Source organism: Hylobates moloch, unplaced genomic scaffold (assembly GCF_009828535.3).
Source record: "Hylobates moloch isolate HMO894 unplaced genomic scaffold, HMol_V3 SCAFFOLD_3, whole genome shotgun sequence".
Taxonomy (NCBI): domain Eukaryota; kingdom Metazoa; phylum Chordata; class Mammalia; order Primates; family Hylobatidae; genus Hylobates; species Hylobates moloch.
In genome coordinates, this window is record NW_026652278.1 from 72,510,290 (window position 1) to 72,515,109 (window position 4,820).

General features: G+C 45.1%; 1 pseudogene; it reads left to right on the plus strand.

Annotated features, from left to right (window-relative positions):
• Positions 1-3,915: 3,915 nt before the first annotated feature.
• On the plus strand, positions 3,916-4,523 carry LOC116480783 (histone H2A.Z-like; annotated as a pseudogene).
• Positions 4,524-4,820: the final 297 nt, after the last annotated feature.

A 4,820-nucleotide genomic window follows, 5' to 3' on the forward strand; every position in this document is an offset into this window, starting at 1 on the left:
TGAGTCCTGAGGGGCTGGTGGAGGATGGAGCAGAGAATGGATGAAGAGGAACAGGAAGTGAGGAGAGAGTGATGGCTGCTTTGGCTTTTAGAAACTTCCATCCCACATTACTTTCCCTAGGGAAGCTCCCACCTCCCATCCCTGGGAGAACAGACTGCATCCTGGAAGGTCAAGTTCCAGGTCATGTTAAATATGATGGTTTCCTGGATGAGTCTAAGGACGTATCATTAATATCTTCAGCCTATTTCCGGAAGTCCTGCTGTTCCTCTTACCTACATATATGCTCTCCTTCCCTGTGTACAACTTAACTTTCCTTTTCAGGTTTCGGATGCTTTGTCTGTACACTGCTTTGTGTGTTTGCTTGCCTCAGCTTCTATGTTTGGAGATAGAAATTGGGTCAAAGTTTTAATTTTTATTTAAGTTATTCATTTATATAGTTTAAAAAGTCAAAGGATGGTGCAAGACTTATGAAAAAGAGCCCTCTCCCTTCCCCTTAGCAGAGATAATCACCTTCTTTTTTTTTTTTTTTTGGAGACAGAGTGTCGCTCCGTTGCCCAGGCTGGAGTGCAATGACGTGATCTCAGCTCACTGCAACTCCACCTCCCGAATTCAAGAGATTCTCCTCCTGCCTCAGCCTCCCGAGTAGCTGGGACTACAGGCGTATGCCACCATACCTGGCTAATTTTTGTATTTTTAGTAGAGATGGAGTTTCTCCATGTTGGCCAGGCTAGTCTTGAACTCCTGACCTCAAGTGATCCATCCACCTCGTCCTCCCAAAGTGCTGGGATTACAGGTGTGAGCCAGCATGCCTGGCCATCTTCAATTTTTATAGCTCGTTCTTTTGGCATTTGTCTCCATTTCCCTCAATAATATTATTTTATTACTACATCATGATTTTTCAGTTTTAGGCACTATTTATTGTCTTCCATACTCGAACAACTCATGAGCCCTTCCTGGCCTCCATCTTTCCACTATAGTCACACAATAATTTGGTTAGAGCAATAGCCAATGTTTACATTAATACCACCATGTAAACACTATTACCACGTGATGGACTATGCACAATTTTTTATTTTCCCCAGAGCTAATAATTATCTCCACCCCCCCTTCATTTACTTAGTTTCCTATGTGCCAAGCTCTTTCAGTTGTTATAATCTTCCCTTAATACTTTCAGATGATATTCTATCAATTTTATTTTCTTGAAGAAATCTCTCTTAGACATGGCTGGGCATGGTGGCTCTTGCCTGTAATACCAGCACTTTGGGAGGACAACATGGGCAGATCGCCTGAGGTCAGGAGTTTGAGACCAGCCTGGCCAGCATGGTAAAACCCCATCTCTACTAAAAATACAAAAAATCATCTGGGCGTGGTGGCAGGTGCCTGTAATCCCAGCTACTCGGGAGGCTGAGGCAGGAGAATTGCTTGAACCCGGGAGGCAGAGGTTGCAGTGAGCCGGGATCGCAACATTACACTCCAGCCTGGATGACAAGAGCAAAACTCCATCTCAAAAAAAAGAAAAGAAGAAATCTCTCTTAGACATTTCTGACCTTATCTGGTCTAGGCTGGTTGTCCTATAGGACTGTTGCATTGTTGTCATCTTGCAGTCTCTTTTTACCAACATCCTGGGGGATTCTTTTTATCTATCACATGTCAGATTCCTGTTTCCCCTTGTCTTTTTCTTGGTTTACTACCTTATCATCCAGGAGCCTCCTGAGTATATAAACATTTTTTTCTGAACCTTAAATGACTCAAATGTCTTTTTCTGTCTTCAACCTTGATTGATAGTTTGGTTCTGTAGTCCCAGCTACTCGGGAGGCTGAGGCAGGAGAATGGCGTGAACCAGGTGGGCAGAGCTTGCAGTGAGCCAAGACTGCGCCACTGCACTCCAGCCTGGGTGACAGAGCAAGACTCCATCTCAAAAAAAAAAAAAAAAAAGATAGTTTGTCTTGGCCGGGTGCGGTGGCTCACGCCTGTAATCCCAGCACTTTGGGAGGCCGAGGTGGGCAGATCATGAGGTCAGGAGATTGAGACCATCCTGGCTAACATGGTGAAACCCCGTCTCTACTAAAAATACAAAAAAAATTAGCCGGGCGAGGTGGCGGGCGCCTGTAGTCCCAGCTACGCGGGAGGCTGAGGCAGGAGAATGGCGTGAACCCCGGGGGGGCGGAGCCTGCAGTGAGCCGAGATCGCACCACTGCACTCCAGCCTGGGTGAAAGAGCGAGACTCCGTCTCAAAAAAAAAAAAAAAAAAGGTAGTTTGGTTGGGTATAAAATTTTAAGTTGAATGGCTGGGTTCCATGGCTCACACCTATAATCCCAGAACTTTGGGAGCAGAAGGTGGGTGGATCACTTGAGGTCAGGAGTTTAAGACTTGGTGAAACCCTGTCTCTACTAAAAATACAAAAAATTAGCCAGGTCTGGTGGCTCATGCCTATAATCCCAGCTACATGGGAGACTGAGGCAGGAGACTTGCTTGAAGTCAGAAGATGGAGGTTGCAGTGAGCTGAGATTGCACCACTACACTCCAGCCTGGGCAACAGAGTGAGACTTTGTCTCAAAAAAAAAAAAAAAAAAAAAGAATTACATTGGAGATGATTTTCCTTTGGAAGTTTGAAAGCATTGCTCGCTCGTCTTCTAACTTCCAGTGCATCTATTGAGACATTCAAGCCACTCTAATTCCTGACCTGCTCCCCTTTCCCTTTGGAAACTTGCGGGATCTTCTCTTTGTCTTCGGTGTTCTGAATTATAATGATTTGTCTTGATGTTGGTCTCTTTTCATCCATTGGACCAAGAACATCTTGGGCCCTTTTAAACTGGAAATGTATGTCTCCGTTTTTGAAAATTTCCTTTGGGTATTTTATTTTATTTTATTTTATTTTATTTTATTGAGATGGAGTCTTGCTCTGTCGCCCAGGCTGGAGTGCAGTAGTGCGATCTTGGCTTACTGCAACCTCCACCTCCCAGGTTCAACTGATTCTCCTGCCTCAGCCTCCTGAGGAGCTGGGATTACAGGTGCCTGTCACCACACCTGGCTAATTTTTTGTATTTTTAGTACAGACGAGGTTTCACTATGTTGGCCAGGCTGGTCTCAAACTCCTGACCTTGTGATCCACCCACCTCGGCCTCCTAAACTGCTGGAATTACAGATGTGAGCCACTGTGCCCAGCCCGGGTGATTCTTTGATCATTTCCTCCACTCCTTTTTCTCTGTTGTTTTCTTGTTTATTTTTTTACTGGAATTCCTATTATTCAGAAAGTGGAATTCCTGTATTAGGCCTCTAATTTTCTTATCTATTCTCTCCTATTTTCTGTGACTATACTTTTGTAGGATTTCCTCAATTTTATATTCCAATCCTTCTACTGAGTTTTTCATTTCTCACATTATACTTTTAAGTTTAAAGAGCTCCTTTTTGTCCTTTGAATGTTCCCCTAAACAAAAAAAAACAATAGTGGCCAGGCATGATGGCTCATACCTGTAATTCCAGCACTTTGGGAGGCTGAGGTGGAGGACTGAGATCAGGAGTTCAAAACCAGCCTGGGCAGCAAAGTGAGACCCCGTCTGTACAAAAAAAATAAAAAAATTAGCTGAGTGTGATGGCATGTGCCTGTAGCCCCAGCTACATGCGAGGCTGAAGCAGGAGGGTTGCTTGATTCCAGGAGGTCAAGGCTGCAGTAAGCCATATTCGCACCACTGTACTCCAGTCTAGGTGACAGAGTGAGACACTGTCTCAAAAACAAACAAAAACATCCAAAACCCCAACAGTATTGTGTTTTTGTCTCAGGTTTATATATTTGCATATGGAATGTCTATATAAATTATGTTCTTGCTGGGCATAGTGGTTCACACCTGCAGTGCCAGTTCCTGGGGACTCTGGGGCAGGAAGATCACTTGAGCCCAGGAGTTCTGGGCTGTAGCATGCTATGCCGATTGGGTACTAAGTTCGGCATCAATATGATGACCTCCCGGGAGCGAGGACCACCAGGTTGCCTAAGGAGGGGTGAACTGGCCCAGATCAGAAAAGGAGCAGGTTGGCAGTTTAAATTGCATTGCATTGAAGAAATAGGTGGTGGGATCTTGCTGGGTGTTTGATTAGCCCTTTCTCTGTCTTGCTTGTTTGAGCTTCAGCAGAATTCAAAACGACTGGCAATAAGGCTGGGAAGGACTCTGGAAAAAACAAGACAAAGGTGGTTTCCCACTCGCAGAGAGCCGGCCTGCAGTTCCCAGTGGGACATATTCATCGACACCTGAGATCTAGGACGACCAGTCATGGGCATGTGGGTGCAACTGCCGCAGTGCATAGCATAGCCATCCCGGAGTAACTCACCATAGAGCTACCTGCTCTGGCAGCAAAGGCATCAAAAGACTTCAAGGTAAAGCATATTACCCTTCGTCACTTGCAACTTGCTGTTTGTGGAGATGAAGAATTGGATTCTGTCATCAAGGCTACAATTGCTGCTGGTGGTGTCATTCCACACACTCACAGATCTCTGATGGGGAAGAAAGGACAACAGCAGGCTGTCTAAAGGCTGCCTGGATTCCTTATTATCTCGAGACTCTAAGTACTCTACCAGCTGTCCAGCGTGGTGATTCCAGTGGGCTGTATCTCTGTGAAAAACACAATTTCATCTTTTTTTTTTTCTTTTTTTTTTAGACGGAGTTTTGCTCTTGTTGCCCAGGCTGGAGTGCAATGGAGTGATCTTGGCTCACTGCAACCATGGGTTGAAGCGATTCTCCTGGCTCAGCCTCCTAAGTATCTGGGTTTACAGGCGCCCACCACCATGCCCGGCTAACTTTTGTATTTTTAGTAGAGATGGGTTTCA